The 20,037-nt window shown below is 47.5% G+C and overlaps 1 protein-coding gene across 8 annotated transcripts in view; it reads left to right on the top strand.

Annotated features, from left to right (window-relative positions):
* LOC144768773 (uncharacterized) overlaps window positions 1-20,037 on the top strand; it is a 9,320,023-nt gene that overhangs the window by 1,970,781 nt on the left and 7,329,205 nt on the right. The gene's annotated exons all lie outside the window — the stretch shown is intronic.

The following is a 20,037-nucleotide window of genomic DNA, read 5'->3' as shown; positions in this document are numbered from 1 at the left end:
GTTCATTGGTTCTTCTTCCGCTTTTTCTTTTCGTTTCCTACAAAACTTTGTTTCTTCCCACTTGGTTGAGCCTTGGATTTTTCTCGGGTTCCTTGGTAGTCCCTCTATTCTGGGCCCTAGCATATGATGTGGCCATTTCCACCGCATGCTCCAGAGTCAGGCCTGCATGTTGGCGAAGCCACCTTTATCTCCCATATGGTAGCTCTTCCAAATATTGCTCAAGATAAATCTTCTCCATTATTTCCTCTCGAGTAGAGTCCAGAGGCTTAAGCCACTGGCCTGCGGCATCCTATATTTTATAGAAGAGAGTTTTTGGTGTGTCCCCAGTCAAGCCTCTCTCTTGCCTAAAGTGAAGGCGGTGTGCTTAGCTTTATGTGCCCGTAGGCAGCGGTACCATCCTGATTAGCTATCTGATAAGCCGCCTGGGCTTCACTAGTGAGGAGGCGTGCTAGGTAAAAAGGCAGACGATCTGCGGGCCAGGCGCTAGCCCTTGCAGCCCTTTCAAAATTCAGAAAAATGAAATTGGGTCGTCTCCAGGAATGTATTTCTGTAACAGAATAACTGTTCCGGGTAGGGCAGGTGCTCTTCCTTGTCCCAAGACCTGTAAAACCTGGGTTTGTCCTTCCACCAACTTTGTGACGTTGTCTGCTTGTGTTTGTATGGCCGAGGTAAACACAGCTCGGTCCATCTCGGCTTGACTTGCATTTTTTTTCCATGGCCCACTCCAGCTTGCTCTGGGCCTCCCGCATCTGGGCTATAACCTGGTTATGTCCGCATTCTCCTCCACTTTTGTCACGTCATACCGGGGGGGAGTATTCCTTAAGGAAGCACACACTCTCAGTAAGGTCAAGATGGGAGGCTTTATTGCCAGTGGTGCATCCACCAAAGTAAAAGGAGAAACAACAACGCAAGTACAAAGTCCAGTTAAATAATATCCTTCTTGGCTTCACCGGTTCCAGAACAATAGGGAGGGCGGTCCCAGCTTCAATGCTCCGCACGAAGTTCCAGGTTGGCTCCAGAAGACAAGGAACACCCAAAACAAAAGAAACCAAGGGTCAGTGGACGGCAATTGAGAACCAAACTGAGGGGAGGGGAAGATAGAGTGTGAGGGGATTCACTGTTCTTGCTAGATGGGTGGAAACCAAAGAAAGTGAAGAAAGCAGCGGTGGCCTCCCCCTCTGCTCCAAATTCCCTCCCGGTGTTTTAATTAAACCCAAGACAGGCTAACATACCTGTTCCAGTCGCCCTCCTCCTGGAGAGTGGCGGGTCGCAGCGCGGTCTAGGACTCTGCCGACGCTTTCTCCTGGTTCCCGGGATGTTGTGGCATCCTTCGGTGCACGGCCAGGCGGGTGATCCAAAGCGGGCTGCTGATCCGACGTCTTCTCCCTTCCCGCCGCGTCTCTCAGTTCTTCAGCGGTTCTCCAAGCTGTGTTGGGATCCTCCCCTTTAATCTGCCAGTGTCATCTGATAGGGTCCACAGCGCCGATGTAAGCATCCTAACTCATCCTCCTGTCGGCTTCCTGGCGTGTTAAAGGGACCGGCCTCGGTCAGTACCTGCGTTATCAGGACATCGGTATGAACAAGGGATCCCGAGTCCTGCTCCCCAGGCTCCTCCTGACAGGCTCCTCCACCGATTATGGGAGCTCCGCCTCTGGCCTAATGATATATTGGTTACGTCAGGAGCGGGTGATCTGTGAGAAAGCGCCATCTTTCTTGCATTGGTATGCCCCCACTTTTTGCTGAACTGCTGATGTGCCTTGACTGAGTGTGCCCTGGGCTCCTGCCAACCAGGTACCCAGGGCCTGTGTTTCTTACCTAAAGCTGTATTGAAACAAAACCCAATTGGCATCTCTGGCCACCTATTGGCCCCTAGTAAATGGTACCCTAGGTGCCCAGGGCCTGGTGACCAGAGAAGACCCATAAGGGCTGCAGCACTTATTGTGCCACCCTTATGGCCCTGTACCCTGATACCCACACACTGCCTTTGCAGGCTGAGTGCCTAGGTACAGAACTAAACAGAGAGACGACATGGCACACATCCCTCTGTGCCATGCCCACAGAACCCACTGCCCTGCCATACTTCAGTCATCCCTCTAGCTGGGTGCCCTATGCCAGTGGTGTAGGCACAGGTGCATGAGCCCTGTGCCTCTACAGTACCAAGAGTCATTCCTGGGCACTGTAAGTGCAGTGACGCCATCAAAAGAGTATATGGTGCTGGGAGGTTGTCATTACGAACTCCACAGCACCATAATGGATACACTGAAGACTGACAAGTTTGGTATCAAACTTCTCAGCACATTAAACCCGCACTGATGCCAGTGTGGGTTTTAATGTAAAATGCACCAGAAGGCATCTTAGATATGCCCCCTGAAACCTAACCTACAATACACGTCTGGGCTGAGTGGCTGCAGAGGCTGCCACACAGCAGACATGTTGCTGGACCGCTGGGTGGAGAGCCCCCACTCTCCTGGGACTGCAGCAGTGCACATCCTGGGTGAGGTGCTAGATCCACTCCCCCAGGATGGGCAGGGGAAGCTTCAAAGGCATGCCGCCTCTGTGAGCTTCTCCAGACCATTTGCTGTACTCAGCAACTGGCCCCCACCGGTTCTAACCCCCACTCTGGTGGGAAGGCTGGCGGGAAACCCTACGTCAGGAAGGGGGGTGTGCGAGCCTGTGCCAACCCCACCCCTCAGGTGGGAGAGGCGAGGTGAAGCACGACCCCGGGCTCAGGCCATCTTGAAGATGGGGAGCCCTGCCCAATAACAGCTAGGCTCCTGCCCCCCTCCCACAGGAGAGGAGCAGGCTAGGGGGTGTACCCACCCCAGGACAAGGACCTATTGGTCCCTGCCCTTGCCCTACCTGTAATGCCCCTAAATTTAGTATTTAGGGGCACCCTGAACCATCCTTCCGCAGATCCCGATAAGAAAAGAAGAAAGAATATCAAGAAGAAGAAGACCCGCCGTGCAGCTGCTAACAACAGTACGACACCCACTGACTTGGCCCCAGCCCTACCGTCCTGTCGATCCTGGAATCTGCTCCCGCTTAATCCCGGCGACTCCTGCTGACTGCAACCTTGGGACACCTGGAGGACCTGCCTGCCTTGACCCTCTTAAAGACTAGGACTCCCATAAGCAGAGGCTCTGCTTCAACAACCAACCCCTGGTGCCAGCCAGGAAGCTCAAGACCTGCCCACTCTGCACCCGTCGAGCCGGCCAATGCCTGAGTGATCCAAGACCACGAAGGCGTCCCCCCGGCAACTGGGTCCCAAAGTCCAGTGCCCAAAGACCCTCCTCGACGAACCAGACGACGCCTGCAACCTCAGAACCAGGGACCCCACCAACCGCGACCAGCCGAGGGTAAGATTTCCTGCACATAAAGACACCCCTGCACCCGGCGCCCTGTGACCCCCTGTGCCTCCCTTTGGGGTACTTACCTCTTCTCCAGGATCCCAACTTACCTCTCGAAGTGGTGGTCACACCTGAAGAATCACGGTCCCCGAGTCTGCAGCCTTTGTTCCCTTTTTACCTTTCCTATTGAATAACATTGAGCGCCCGGCAGCTCAAAGGCACCCTGCACCCAGCCGCCCGAGTTTCCTTGGCAGCGCAACCTGTGCCCTATCCTACTTCCCCATTTGCCCTGAGCAAGTGACCAGGAGCCCAGCTCCCACAGCCGCGTGGCCTGCTAGCCAGCAGCCACCAACCGGAGGCCCCCTGCCCCTCCTTGGATAACATTGGGCCTAACTACCTCTGTACCCGGCTGCCCCTGTGCCGCTGAGGGTGAACCAAGTGTACCTACCTGACCCTGGGCGACCTCTGAGTCTATACCCAGAACCCTAACTTCCCCAGCCGAGTACTCACCTGGAAATCGGAAACTCACTTACCTGCCGTTGGATAACATTGACAGGTTTGGCTCGAAAAATCTTCTAAGTGTCTACTTTTGAAAACTTAAAATATTTACATGAAATCAACTGAATTCGGAAGTACACACCTGTGATCATGAGAGAATCCAGTACTGCATCTTGTCGCCCAGTACTGAACCACAAAAGTAATCTTAGTCGGGTTTAATAGTAACTTGAATTTTCTCCATAGGAATCCATTGTGTGCTTTTTCTGTGAAATTTCTTCAAAGTGTCTACTTTTGAAAACTTTAAATATTCTTTAAAAATCATACCAAATACTGAAACGTAATTACTTACCTGTTTTAAGTTGAGACCCCAGTGCTGGACCTAGGAGCCCAGTACTGGATTACAAAAGTAATGAGATCGTACTTTAACTGCAACCTGAATTTTCTCCCATTGGATAACATTGCCAGTTTTTCATTGAAAAGTTTCTAAGTGGGAACTTTTAAAATAGCTTTATATTCCTTAAAAATCACTGCAGTAACAAAAATGTTTTTACTGAACTGTTTTCAGCTTAGATCCCAGGAATGAATCTAGGATCCAGTCCTTGAACTACCAGAGTAATCTCTACAAAGTAATCAGCTGTGTTTATAAAGAAAAACCCATTGAGCTCAATGCCAAATTGTGTTTAGAATTGTGTTACCTACTGCAACCTCTGTACCTATTGTGCTTACAAAACTTATTGCCTTTCTGCAAAGTATTTATCTGAGACCTTTCATATTGAGAGCAGTATATGTTGAAACCTGTTGGTTCTAAAAATAAAACAACTATATCTTTTGATATAAAAACAATTGGCCTGGAGTTCAGTCTTTGAGTGTGTGAAACCCTTTGCTGACTGAGTGTGTACAACAAATGCTTTACACTGTCCTCTGGTACTGCCTTACTGCTCGACCAAGCTACCATTTTAGAGAGTAAGGTCACACCTGGCTTTAACCTCTGTTATACCTCTGGGGTTTGTGGGCTCTATACACACTGTACCTTATTCTGGTCTAGTATATATAGAGCCACTTTCTCACATTGGTGGCAGCGGCGGGAACTTGCATTTGTTGGACTACTTGGTTACCATCTGATCACACAACAGAACTCATAAATTGCCTTTAGAATTCTGAAATTGTCTTTTTCCAAAATACTAAAAGTCTGGTAGGGCCTTGCTTAAGTCCCATTAGAATTTTTGAAAAATAATAGTCACTATAGTTAGTGTAGAGGTTTACAACTGTCAGGTTAGAATGTCTCAACAGAATCCAGCTATTAGTGGAGATAACATGGATCTGGTTGAGGAGCTCAACCTCACACCTTACTTGCACTTGAATTTCAATGAATTGAGGTCCCTAGGCAAAAATATAGTCATGGGCCTGCACCCCACCAAACAAGGGCTCCAGGAGCTCCTGTCTGAGTATGCAAAAGGCCACCACTCTGAACAGGGTGACACCAGGTCAGAGGAAGAAGAGGAGTAGGAGGAGGGTGACACCCCCCCCTCCCCCTCCCCATCTCTAGGGAGGTAAGGATCTCCAAGAGTCAGCTTCTGAGAGCCTAGGAACCACACAGGTGGACTAGGCCCCGGAAAGCACATTAGGGAGAGCCCCAATGAAGAGGACAACTTTTTAGCAAAGTTGGCCAAGAGATTAGACCTAGAGTCCAGACTCCTGGCTCTGGAGAAAGAAAGGAAAGAGATGGGCTTAGCCCCCATCTCTGGTGGCAGCAATACCAATAATAAGGATAAATAGCAATCTTATGATCCTAAAATCCCCAAAGTGATTGTCCCTAATTTTGAGGAAGGTGATGATATCACCAAGTGGTTCACAGCCTTTGAGAGGGCTTGTGATATCAGAAGACTAAAGAAACCTGTCTGGGGGGGCACTCCTGTGGGAACTGTTCTTTGGTAACTACAGGGACAGGCTTCTGACCCTCTCTGGGCCAAAAGAAGGGTCTTATGACCTCACGAAGAAAACTCTAATTGAGGGATTTGGACTCAATACTGAGGAGTACAGAATTAGGTTCAGGGGGGCTCACAAAACCCAGACCCAATCCTGGATAGATTTTGTAGACTACTCAGTAAAGACTTTGGATGGTTGGTTAACTGGACGCAATGTGCATGATTTTACTGGACTTTATAATGTGTTTATGAAGGAACACATTTTGAGTAATTGCACAAATGAAAAGTTGCATCAGCATTTGGTAGACCTAGGTCCAATTTCTCTCCAAGAATTGGGAAAGAAGGCAGACCATTGCGCCAAGACCAGGGTGACAGAGACAGCCACTGGAGGTGACCAAAAGAAGGTGGTTACACAACCTCCCCAGGGAAAAGGTGGTGAGAATCCCCAAGATAAAAAGTCTAAGTCTTCCAAAGGGCCCTAAAAACCTGTACAAGTGGGTGGGTCTCAAACTACTGCCTATGTGCCTCAGCCCTATAGGGGAAAGAACTTTGATCCTAACAAGGCCTATTGTAACAACTGTAAACATTTGGGACATTTAACTGTAGACAAACACTGCCCCATACAATAAAGCCCCTAAGGCACCCAATACAGCTACTCCAGGGACAGTGAATCTGCAAATGGGATAAGAGAAATGCCCAGAGCAAATCTGGGAATACACTCAAGCTTGTCTAGTCTCCTTGGGGGAAATGGAGTTTGCCACTGTAGCTGGTTGGCCACCCAACTGTAAAAAGTGTTTGCAATACCCCCCCATTAATGGAACTAGAGTAGAAGCCCTGAGGGATAGAGGTGCCAGCATCACTATTGTGAAAGAAATGCTGGTTACCCCAGAGCAATATTTGATTGTGAAAACTTACCCAGTCACCAATGCTGACAGCATTACCATCCAACCCCCTATGGCTATGGTGACATTAGGTTAGGGGGAGGTTACTGGCCGGAAACTGGTAGTGGTCTCTCCACAATTGCCTGTCTGCTTGGAAATGACCTGGAAACCTCAGCCTCGGCTGAGGTGGAGCAAATAACCCATGCAGCTATCCTGGGTATCCCTAGACTGGTGAGTGTGCAAACCAGAGCACAGAACAAAAAGAAGGGTGAACAAGTAGGTTTGGAGCCTGAAAGTATGGCCTAACCAACCACGAGAAAAAGCAAGAAGACCGGGAGACCAGCTTCTACACAGCTAGCCTCTCAGGATCCCTCTCCTCAGGGACAGGACTTGGGAACCCAAGAGGGAACTGAGCCCATGGAACTTGAGCCTTACCAGGTTGGACTCCTGGGCCCAGGGGGACCCACTAGGGAAGAGCTGTGCCAGGGTCAGCGAGACTGCCCCACTCTTGGAAGCCTGAGGCAGCAAGCTGTTTCAGAAGCCCAGAGAGATATCAGTGGTACCCACAGAGCTTATTGGGAAGAGGAATTACTGTATGCTGAGGCAAGAAACCCCACTCCTGGAGCTACAAGGAGGGTGGTAGTACCACCGAAGTACAGGGAGTTCTTCTTAACTTTAGCTCATGACATCCCCCTAGCTGGACATCTGGGGCAGAACAAAACTTGGGAAAGGCTAGTTAGTCACTTCTACTGGCCCCAGATGTACCAAAAGGTAAAGGCGTTTGTGAGCTCCTGTGGTACCTGTTAGGCCAGTGGCAAGACAGGTGGCAAACCAAAGCCCCCCCTGATACTACTGCCAGTGGTGGGGGTACCCTTTGAAAGGGTAAGTATGGACATTGTGGGTCCACTTGAACCTCCAACAGCCTCAGGGATCAAATTCATTCTAGTAGTAGTGGATCATGCTACCAGGTACCCTGAAGCAATTCCCCTTAGGGTTACTACAGCTCCTGCAGTAACCAAGGCCATCCTAGGTGTCTTAACCAGGGTAGGGATTCCTAAGGAGGTGGTCTGAGACAGAGGTTCCAACTTCATGCCTGCTTACCTGAAACACATGTGGTAGGAGTGTGGTGTGCAGTACAAATTTACTGCCCCATACCACCCACAAACCAGTGGTCTTGTTGAAAGATTCAACAAGAAATTGAAAGGTATGATCATAGGACTCTCTGAAAAACTCAAAAGGAGATGGGAACTCCTGTTGCCATCCCTGCTTTTCGCTTATAGGGAAGTGCCTCAGAAAGGAGTCGGGTGTACACCCTTTGAGCTTCTGTTCGGTCATCCTGTAAGGGGACTACTTTGTCTTGTGAAAGAAGGTTATGAGAGGCCTCTCCAAGAACCCAAACAAGACATTTTGGACTATGTGCTCGGCCTAAAGTCCAGAATGGCTGAGTATATGGACAAGGCATCCAAGAATCTTGAGGCCAGCCAGGAGCCGCAGAAGCACTGGTATGACCAAAAAGCTGCCATGGTTTAATGTAAACCTGGACAACAGGTGTGGGTTTTGGAGCCAGTGGCACCAAGGGCTCTCCAAGACAGATGGAGTGGCCCATACCCTATCCTGGAGAAAAAGAGTGAGGTCACTTACTTAGTGGACCTGGGCACCAGCAGGACACCCAAAAGGGTTATCCATGTGAACCGCCTTAAACTGTACAATGACAGGGCTGACCTCACCATGCTGATGGTGACTGATGAGGAACAGGAAGCAGAGAGTGATCCTCTCTCTGATCTCCTCTCTTCCCACCCAAAAGATGGGTCAGTGGACAAAGTGGTCTTTTCAGACACCCTCTCTCCCCGACAGCAGACTGACTGCAAGCAAGTCTTGCAACAGTTTGCTAGTCTCTTTTCCTTGACCCCTGGTCTGACCAGCTTGCGTACCCATGATGTGGACACTGGTGACAGTAACCCTGTCAAAAACAAAATCTATCGACAATTCGTCCAAGTCAAGGGAAGCATCAAAGCTGAAGTCAGCAAGATGCTGGAGCTAGGGATGATTGAACCCTCTTAGAGCACATGGGCTAGCCCAGTGGTTCTGGTTCCCAAACGTTATCAACAGGGTGGAAAGAGAGACATGAGGTTCTCTGTGGACTATAGAGGACTCAACTCTGTCACTAAGACAGATGCTCACCCCATTCCAAGAGCAGATGAGTTGATAGACAAGCTAGGGGCAGCCAAATTCCTCAGTACCTGTGACTTAACTGCAGGGTACTGGCAGATTGGCATGGCCCCAGGAGCCAAAGAGAAAACAGCATTCTCCACCCCTGATGGTCAATATCAGTGTACTGTAATGCCCTTTGGGTTAAAGAATGCCCCTGCTACCTTCCAGAGGTTGGTGGACCAAATCCTGACTGGATTGGAGTCCTTTAGTGCAGCTTATATGGAGGATATTGCTGTCTTTAGCTCCACCTGGCAGGATAACCTGATCCACCTTGGGAAGGTTCTACAAGCCCTGCAATCTTCAGGACTGACTACCAAGGCTTCCAAATGCCAGATAGGGCAGGGTACTGTGGTGTACTTGGGCTACCTTGTTGGTGGAGGCCAGGTCCAACCCTTACAGCCCAAGATCCAGAGTATCATGGACTGGGCCGCTCCAACAACCCAGACCCAAGTCAGGGCATTCCTTGGCTTGACTGGATACTACTTGAAGTTTGTGAAGGGATATGAGTCCATTGTGACTCCCCTCACAGAACTCACATCCAATAAAATGCCCAAGAAGGTAAACTGGACTGACACCTGAAAGAATCAATGTGCTCAGCACCCATTCTAAAAGCACCCGACTACTCCAGGCAGTTCATAGTGCAAACTGATGCCTCAGTGCTGGGGATAGGAGCAGTCCTTTCCCAGGTTAATGAAGAAAGCCAAGACCAACCTGTTGCTTTTATAAGCAGGAGGCTACTCCCCAGAGAGCAGCGTTAGAGTGCCATTGAGAGGGAGGCCTTTGTTGTGGTTTGGTCCCTGAAGAAGTTGAGGCCCTACCTGTTTGGAACTCACTTCCTGGTTCAAACAGACCTCTCAGATGGCTAATGCAGATGAAGGGGGAAAATCCAAAATTACTGAGATGGTCCATCTCCCTACAGGGAATGGACTTTGGAGTGGAACACTGGCCAGAGACTGCCCATGCCAATGCAGATGGACTTTCCAGGTTCTTTCACTTAGACAATGAAGGCTCCCTAGGGCAAGGCTAGTCTCATCACCTTTCATTTGGGGGTGGGGGGGGGTTGTGTGAGAAAGTGCCATCTTTCTTGCATTGGTATGCCCCCACTTTTTGCTGACCTGCTGATGTGCTTTGACTGAATGTGCCCTGGGCTCCTGCCAACCCGGTACCCAGGGCCTGTGTTCCTTCCCTAAAGCTGTATTGAAACAAAACCCAATTGGCATCTCTGGCCACCTATTCGCCCCTAGTAAATGGTACCCTAGTTGCCCAGGGCCTGGTGACCAGAGAAGACCCCTAATGGCTTCAGCACTTATTGTGCCACCCTTAGGGGCCCTGTACCCTGATGCCCACACACTGCCTTTGCAGGCTGAGTGTTTAGGTACAGAACTAAACAGAGAGTTGACATGGCACACATCCCTGTGTGCCATGCCCACAGAACCCACTGCCCTGGTATGGCATACATCAGTCACCCCTCTAGCTGCGTGCCCTATGCCAGTGGTGTGGGCACAGGTGCATGAGCCCTGTGCCCCTGCAGTACCCAGAGCCATTCCTGGGCACTGTATGCAGTGATGCCATTAAGAGTATATGGTGCTGGGAGGTTGTCATTATGAACTCCACAGCACCATAATCAGACCCTCCAGGATTTTGCGATTTTGCGATTTGCCGCGAAATCTGAACTTTTGTAAAAATTCGCAGCATTTGTACATAAGTGCCCGGGAATATGAAGCAATTCAGGGAAAAGCTGGAGAAAACAGTGCACATGTGGCGTTCCTGGAAAGATCAGAATGCATACATTATGCATTAAACACATCTTTTTTATTTGATGAGCAGTAGAAATAAACTGGAGCAAAATGCTCTGTTAATCAAGAAGTAAGGACCAGGAATAAAGAGTGCACAGAGCCCTTTCGCATCATACTCCTGTCTGCCAAGTAATCTCTTCTACTCCCTAATGGCTCCTTCACCACGATAAGCGATGGGTTTCCTGTGCAAAAAACAAAAGAGGGACCCTGAAGCCTAAACAGGATAAGGGGAGGGGGAACCACCCACGAGGGTAAAGTAAATCTCGGACAACATGAAAAGGGGAGTTCCCATTATTAAAAAGGATAGTTAAGTTTCAATACTACGCAGAAAACGCCCACAGAAGAGCTAATTATTTTTCAAATTTTTATGTTTTATTTCTATTCTCATGAAAAAATATATATATCAGATATACATAGTTCAGGTCAATACATAATTCATTAAATTATCTCATTTGTATATAAAATTTCATATTTTTGGGAAAAAACACACATAAAAGGCACATCATCAGCCCAAGAACACAGCAAATAATGGAAGATGGCACACAAATCATTCAATCAAACAACAAGAGAGTGTCAAAAAAAGGAAAAGAAAAGCACAAAATTCAGAGAGGAATATCTCCCTAAAGGATTTAGTTTGGAAATCAATAGGGATTTTCTTAGAAGCCCTCACTCACCACCCTGGGTGGTGACATGCTTCATCATCGGGCCCACCAGGAGAAGCCGAATGCCTCCCTGGTGTGCTACAACGCCAGATTACTGCGGAGCAGGATTTTTGTGACAGTGGTGTGAAAAATTGTGTGATTTTAAAATTGTCAAAGGACTGTACCATAAAGAAAAAAAAATTATTCACTGGTCAGCCTGACAAGGTTAAAAATATGTGTAGGGAAATGTACCAATTAATGTATTGGGTATTTCCACTCAAGGTGGGGTCGACATGTTTCAGCCCTTATGTGTGGGATTACTGGGCTTTCTTCAGGACCATGGGAGGTGTACCTCGGCGGTGTGGACGCGCTAAGGACCACCCTACCAGAGGACATGAAAGTTAAAATTTGCAGTGTAAAAATGAGTGCAAAAAAACACAAAACAAACCATCAAGTTGTGGGAATTACCTCTACTTTAGAGGAACCTGTAAAGTCTGGAGATAAAATGGACATACAAACACAGAAGACATACATACAATTAGAGATATCTGATCAGTGATGTTGTCTTGGAGATCACTCTCTGATAATAAGTGCTAGGGCTAATCAAGAAGGCGTGACCGTAGTGCCATCTATGCTACGTTTGTGTCATCCAAATTGATGCTTCAACCATGCAGTATGGCAAGATGCCGGTGACTGCACTGGTGATTAGCGATCAATAGGCCAAACGGTGTGGGCCAGTGGGGTTGTATTGACCTGGCAGATATGATCTACTTTGTATCACACAAATCAAACATAATAAGGCAATCTCACTTGTGAGTGAAACGATCCACGCCCCATAGGTCTCGGGAGGTGGGTGGGGCGAAAATGGCACACCCTGCAGGGGACAGAAATAGCGAGCCTTTAAATAACGTGCAAGAGAGTCAAGTACTTAGCTGATGGGGAGAGGAGAGAGAACGCCCTTACGCCCGCAACGCCCAGCACCCGCTCGGCACCTAGCGTCTCCTGCTACCGGACCTCGTGGATGGTCTCCGGTATGCGAGGAAACGCTAAAGAAGGGGGCGGTGGGCGTGTGGGCGCGGCTGGGGAAGCGTTGCATTCCGTTCGAGTATGAGCCATTTCAGGTCCTCCACTGTGTGTTTCAAGGCCTTCCAGTGGGCGACCAGGGGGGCCCCCTTACTTGAATTTCTAATGCATGATTTGTGTTCAGAGAACCGGGTCCTAAACTCCCTTACAGTCTCTCCCACATAGCCCTTAGAGCACGGGCAAAGGAGGAGATAAATCACATTGCTAGTCCGACAATTAGCCATTTGTTTGAAATGGATTTTTCTCTTGCCCCAATTCAATTGGGAAGTAGTTCTAACATGATCACAGGCATGGCAATCGCCACATCTATGGCTTCCGAGAATAGGGTTGTTGCCGGTAATGCTTCTTTGACTAGGTACAGGAATGTCAGGAAGGGAAGCCCTAACTAACACATTCCTCAGATTTATATTGCGTCGACACGCAAAGATAGTCTTTTCAAGTTTCTCAGTTGTTTTATCCATATTCAAGAGATACCATTGAGAATTAATAATGTACCTCAATTTCTCAATAAAATTGGAATGCGTGGTCACAACAACGAGTATGTGGCCCTCATTTTTTTCTTTCGGGGTCAAAAGTGTCGCCAGATCAAAATATTTGTCTCGTTTGTACGAATCCCTAATTAGTCTATTAGGGTAGCCCCTATCCAGGAATTTCGTTCTTAACTGTGCGGCATGGAACTCAAAGTTGCTCATATCAGTACAGTTACGGCGGAGCCTCAGAAACTGGCTAAATGGTATGCTATTTCTCTGGCTCCGCGGGTGGAAACTGTCACAGAGTAATAATGTGTTTCGGGCCGTGGGTTTAGTGTAGAGAGAAACCTCAATACAGCTGTTGTTGACTTGGATCCATACATCCAGGAATTCAATTTTAAAAGAGCTGGTATTGGCACTGAATTTCAAATGTGGGTCGCAATGGTTTATCCTGCTTAGTATTGGAACTTAACTGTCCTTTTTAATAATGGGAACTCCCCTTTTCATGTTTTCCAAGATGGGTTTCCAGTGACCACGCCTGCTAGTGTGTTGAAAGTTCTGTTTTTTTATTTCTATTACAAAAGGGGCGAGAACGTTCACTAAATCCGAGTTTCGATTTGTATACTTTTTCGTTTTTCAGATTAGTTGTTAGGGCACAATATTTCTGGGTAATTATTTAGGGCTTATTCGTTAGAAATAAAGTTGTATTTATTTATCTAATGTATTTTAAGGGGGGCTTTTTCTTGGTTTTCCAGATTACGTAGGTTGGAGGAGTGCTGTGCACAGAACACGATAAAAGGGGAGCAAGGACTGTTCTGGTGGATGACGGGAGGGCATGCACACGTGTGCTACTAGAAAATAGAAACCAGTGAAGTTACTGATCAGGGTCTATAATGTATTACAGAAAAACAAGATAAAACCTAGGTATCCAAGGGAACTGGCGTAAGCACTATTACAGAACAGAAGTGGTCCCTACGGAGGTGAGAATAACAACAAGTATCAGACAATCCAATTAAATCAAAACAATAATTTTAATATGTAGTGATCCATTAATAAATAAAAGTGCAAAAAAAAGTACTGAAGTTGGATGTGAGTTTTGAAAGGTGGGATCATCGCAAAAAGTTTAATGTAAGCCTGAGTAACTGTCACTCAAAAGAGTGATGTCTACCATTAAATAAATCAAACACATGAAGTGGGCCCCCACTGTAGTCTGGAATGGTTCTCGAGAGGCCGAAATATAAACGGCGCAAAATATTGCTAAATACTGGAAGGGTTATAAGTAAAAGTACGCCTGTCAGGATAAAATCCAAAATCCCGGGACAATGTCAGGCGTACTGGAGCTGGGGCTACCACACTGGCCAATCTGAAACATCTCTGTATTGATAACCTATACAGATGAAAACCGGATCTCGAATGTACTCAACTGTAGCCCGCAAATTTACAATTTAGAGACCGGGTGGGAAGGCAGGTGGTCCCAGAAGAGTAAATCACACCTTAAATATACCAAATTATTAGCAGATTTCTTTACTTGCTTTCACTAAAGTGTCTAGACAATTCCCTGATCAGTGACCGCATACTGTGGAAGATGGTCAATGTATTAGCAGTGATTCGCTATTACAAAAGATGAAAATGGATGATTATGAGTAAAATAAAGTGTCGCAAAAAGGCCGCTAAATTTCCATATTTGTGCCGCTAAATTTACTAATCCATGCCGCTATATCCTGGGGTTCTGCATACTGGCTACACTGAAGACTGACAAGATTGGTACCAAACTTCTCAGTACATTAAACCCGCACTGATGCCAATGTGGGATTTAATGTAAAATGCACCAGAGGGCATCTTAGAGATGCCCCCTGATAACCTAACCTACAATCCATGTCTGGGCTTAGTGGCAGCAGAGGCTGCCACACAGCAGAAATGTTGCTGGACCCCTGGGTTGAGAGCCCCCGCTCTCCTGGGACTGCAGCAGTGCACATCGTGGGCGAGGTGCAAGGTCTCCTCCCACAGGATGGGCAGGTGAAAGCTTCAAAGGCTTGCTGCCTCTGTGAGCTGCACCAGACCATTTGCTGTACTCCGCAACTGGCCCCCACTGGTTCTAACCCCCACTCTGGCAAAAAGACTGGCTGTAAACCTCACGTCAGGAAGGGGGGTGTGCCAGCCTGTGCCAACCCCACCCCGCATTTGGGAAAGGCGAGGTGAAGCACGAACCCGGGCTCCGGCCATCTTGAAGATGGGGAGCCCTGCCCAATCACAGCTAGGCTCCTGCCCCCTCCCACAGGAGAGGAGCAGGCTACAGGGTGTACCCACCCCAGGACAGGGACCTATTGGTCCCTGCCCTTGCCCTACCTGTAACGCCCCTAAATTTAGTATTTAGGGGTACCCTGAACCTTCCTTCCGCAGATCCCGATAATAAAAGAAGAAGAAAAAGAAGAAGAAGACCCGCCGTGCAGCTGCTAACAACAGGATAACACCCACTGACTTGGCCCCAGCGTTACCGGCCTGTCGATCCTGGAACCTGCTCCTGCTTAATCCCGGCGACTCCTGCGGACAGCAACCTTTGGACACCCGGAGGACCTGCCTACCTTGACCCTCTTAAAGACTAGGACTCCCATAAGCAGAGGCTCTGCTTCAACAACCAACCCCTGGTGCCAGCCAGGAAGCTCAAGACAGGCCCACTCTGCACCCGCCGAGCCCCGCCCGTACCCGAGTGATCCAAGACCACGAGGACATCCCCCCGGCAACTGAGACCCGAAGTCCAGTGGCAAAAGACCCTCCTCGATGAACCAGACGACGCCTGCAGCCTCAGAACCAGGGACCCCACCAACCACGACCAGCCAAGGGTAAGATTTCCCAACATTCAAAAACACCCCTGCACCCGGCGCCCTGCGACCCCCTGTGCCACCCTTTGGGGTACCTACATCTTCTCCAGGATCCCAACTTATCTCTCGAAGTGGTGGTTGCACCTGAAGATTCACCGTCCCCGAGTCCTCAGCCTTTGTTCCCTTTTTACCTTTCCTAATGAATAACATTGAGCGCCTGGCGGCTCAAAGGTACCCTGCACCCACCTGCCCGAGTGCCCCTGGCAGCGCAACCTGTGCCCTATACTACTTCCTCATTTGCCCTGAGCAAGTGACCAGGAGCCCAGCTCCCACAGCCGCGTGGCCTGCTAGCCAGCAGCCACCAACCGGAGGGCCCTGCCCCTCATTGGATAACATTGGGCCTTACTACATCTGCACCCGGCCGCCCCTGTGCCGCTGAGGGTGAACCAACTGTACCTACCTGACCATGGGGGACCCCTGAGTCTATGCCCGGGAACCTAACTTCCCCAGCCGAGTACTCACCTGGAAACCGGTAACTCACTTACCTGCCATTGGATAACATTGACTGGTTTGACTCGAAAAATCTTCTGTCTACTTTTGAAAACCTAAAATATTCACATAAATTCAACCGAATTCCGAATTCCGAAGTACTCACCTGTGATCATGAGAGAATCCAGTACTGCATCTTGTCGCCCAGTACTGAACCACAAAAGTAATCCTAGTCGGGTTTACTAGTAACTTGAATTTTCTCCATAGGAATCCATTGTGTGCTTTTTCTGTGAAATTTCTTCAAAGTGTCTACTTTTGAAAACTTTAAATATTCTTTAAAAATCATACCAAATACTGAAACGTAATTACTTACCTGTTTTAAGTTGAGACCCCAGTGCTGGACCTAGGAGTCCCGGCTTGGATTACAAAAGTAACGAGATCGTACTTTAACTGCAACCTGAATTTTCTCCTATTGGATAACATTGCCAGTTTTCCATTGAAAAGTTTTTAAGTGGGAACTTTTAAAATAGCTTTATATTCCTTAAAAATCACTGCAATAACAAAAACGTTTTTACTAAACTATTTTCATTTTAGATCCCAGGACTGAATCTAGGATCCAGTCCTGGAACTACCAGAGTAATCTCCAAAGTAATCAGCTGTGTTTATAAAGAAAAACCCAATGAGCTCAATGCTAAATTGTGATTAGAATTGTGTTGCCTTCTGCAACCTCTGTAACTATTGTGCTTACAAAACTTATTGCCTTTCTGCAAAGTATTCGCCTGAGACCTCTCATATTGAGAGAAGTATATTTTGATACCTGTTGGTTCTAAAAATAAAACAACTATGGGCCAGATGTAGGTGGCTCATTACCGGTCGGTAACGGCCGAAATTAACGAATTTCGGCCGTTACCGACCGGTAATGGGCTTTTCTTATGTAGGGGGACGAAATTAAGGATTCGGTAATTTACTGAATCGGTAATTTAAGGAATCGGTAAATTACCGATTTCTTAAATACCGATTTGGTAAATTACCGAATTCCTAATATATGGAGCACTTAAATGAGTGCTGATCCCATGTTAGGATTCGTTATTTACCACCAACTACAAGTTGGTGGTAAATAACGGAAAAAAAAAGCAATTTAATGCAAATTGCTTTAGTGCCATGTTGCAGACATACATGCCTTTAGGGCGTGTATGTCTGCAACATATGCACCCATAAACAATTGAGGGGTGCAACAGGGTGTTAAAGTGACACCCTGCCACCGTTCAATGTTTTCCCCCTTTTACCAAATCGGTATTTACCGATTCAGTAATTGACATTCATTCCTATGGGCCTCCAGGCCCATAGGAATGCATGGCAATTACCGAATGGGTAAATACCGATTCGGTAAATACCGAATCTTAACGATTCGGTAATTTTTACCGATTTTTTAGCTACATAGCATTTACTGATTCGTAAATACCGAATCGGTAAAATTCAGTATTTACGATTCGGTAAATACAATTTACCTACATGAGACCCTATATCTTTTGATATAAAAACAATTGGCCTGGAGTTCAGTCTTTGAGTGTGTGAAACCCTTTGCTGACTGAGTGTGTACAACAAATGCTTTGCAGTGTCCTCTGGTACTGCCTTACTGCTCGACCAAGCTACCACTTTAGAGAGTAAGGTCACACCTGGCTTTAACCTCTGTTATACCTCTGGGGGTTGTGGACTCTATACACACTGTACCTTATTCTGGTCCAGTATATATAGAGCCACTTTCTCACATTGGTGGCAGCGGTGGGATACAAACTTGCATTTGTTGGACTACTTGGTTACCATCTGATCACACGACAGAACTCATAAATTGCCTTTAGAATTCTGAAATTGTTTTTTTCCAAAATACTAAAAGTCTGGTAGGGCCTTGCTTAAGTCCCATTAGAATGTTTGAAAAATAATAGTCACTATGGTTAGGGTAGAGGGTTAGAACTGTCAGGTTAGAATGTCTCAACAGAACCCAGCTATTAGTGGAGATAGCATGGACCTGGTTGAGGAGCTCAACCTCACACATTACTTGCACTTGAATTTCAAGGAATTGAGGTCCCTATGCAAACTTAAAAATATAGTCATGGGCCTGCATCCAACCAAACAAGGGCTCCAGGAGCTCATGGCTGAGTATGCAAAAGGCCACCCCTCTGAACAGGGTGACACCAGGTCAGAGGAAGAAGAGGAGGAGGAGGAGGGTGACACCAACCCCCTCCCCCCATCTCTAGGGAGGTAAGGATCTCTGTACCCTTATCTCCAAGAGTCAGCTTCTGGGAGCTTAGGAACCACACAGGTGGACTAGGCCCAGAGAACACATTGGGGAGAGCCCCAATGAAAATGACAACTTTTTAGCAAAGTTGGCCAAGAGGTTAGACCTAGAGTCCAGACTCCTGGCTCTGGAGAAAGAAAGGAAAGAGATGGGCTTAGCCCCCATCTCGGGTGGCAGCAATACCAATAATAAGGATAAAGAGCAATCTTATGATCCTAAAATCCCCAAAGTGATTGTCCCTAAATTGGAGGAAGGTGATGATATCACCAAGTGGTTCACAGCCTTTGAGAGGGCTTGTGATATCAGAAGACTAAAGAAACCTCTCTGGGGGGCACTCCTGTGGGAACTGTTCTCTGGTAACTGCAGAGACATGCTTCTGACCCTCTCTGGGCCAGATGAAGGGTCTTATGACCTCATGAAGAAAACTCTAAATGAGGGATTTGGACTCACTACTGAGGAGTACTGAATTAGGTTCAGGGGGGCTCACAAACACACAGACCCAATCCTGGATAGATTTTGTAGACTACTCAGTAAAGACACTGGATGGTTGGTTCACTGGAAACAATGTGCATGATTTTACTGGACTTTATAATTTGTTTATGAAGGAACACATTTTGAGTAATTGCACACATGAAAAGTTGCATCAGCATTTGGTAGACCTAGGTCCAATTTCTCCCCAAGAATTGGGAAGGAAGGCAGACCATTGGGTCAAGACCAGGGTGACAAGGACAGCCACTGGAGGTGTTCAAAAGAAGGTGGTTACAAAACCTCCCCAGGGGACAGGTGGTGAGAATCCCCAAGATAAAAAGTCAGATTCTTCCAAAGGGCCCTAAAAACCTGTACAAGTGGGTGGGTCCCAAACTACTCCCTATGTGCCTCAGCCTATAGGGGGAAGAACTTTGATCCTAACAAGGCCTATTGTAACAACTGTAAAAAGTTGGGACATTTAACTGTAGACAAAAACTGCCCCTATAATAAAGCCCCTAAGGCACCCAATACAGCTACTCCAGGGACAGTGAATCTACAGATGGGATCAGAGGATTGCCCAGAGCAAGTCTGGGAATACACTCAAGCTAGTCTAGTCTACTTGGGGGAAATGGAGTTTACCACTGTAGCTGGTTGGTCACCCAACTGTAAAAAGTATTTGCAATACCCCGCCATTAATGGATCTAGAATAGAAGCCCTGAGGAATACAGGTGCCAGCATCACTATGGTGAAAGAAATGCTGGTTACCCCAGAGCAATTTTTGATTGGGAAAACGTACCCAGTCACCAATGCGGACAGCATTACCATCCAACGCCCTATGGCTATGGTGACATTAGGGTGGGGGGAGGTTACTGGCCTGAAACTGGTAGTGGTCTCTCCACAATTGCCTGTCTGCTTGGAAACAACCTGGAAACCTCAGCCTCGGCTGAGGTTGAGCAAATAACCCATGCAGCTATCCTGGGTATCCCTAGACTGGTATGTGTGCAAACCAAAGCATAGAGCAAAAAGAAGGGTGAACAAGTAGGTTTGGAGCCTGAAAGTATGGCCCAACCAACTAAGAGCAAAAGCAAGAAGACCGGGGGACCAGCTTCTACA

The sequence above is a fragment of the Lissotriton helveticus genome, chromosome 7 (assembly GCF_964261635.1).
Source record: "Lissotriton helveticus chromosome 7, aLisHel1.1, whole genome shotgun sequence".
Taxonomy (NCBI): Eukaryota; Metazoa; Chordata; class Amphibia; order Caudata; family Salamandridae; genus Lissotriton; species Lissotriton helveticus.
This window is presented reverse-complemented; position numbering and strand designations above follow the sequence as displayed.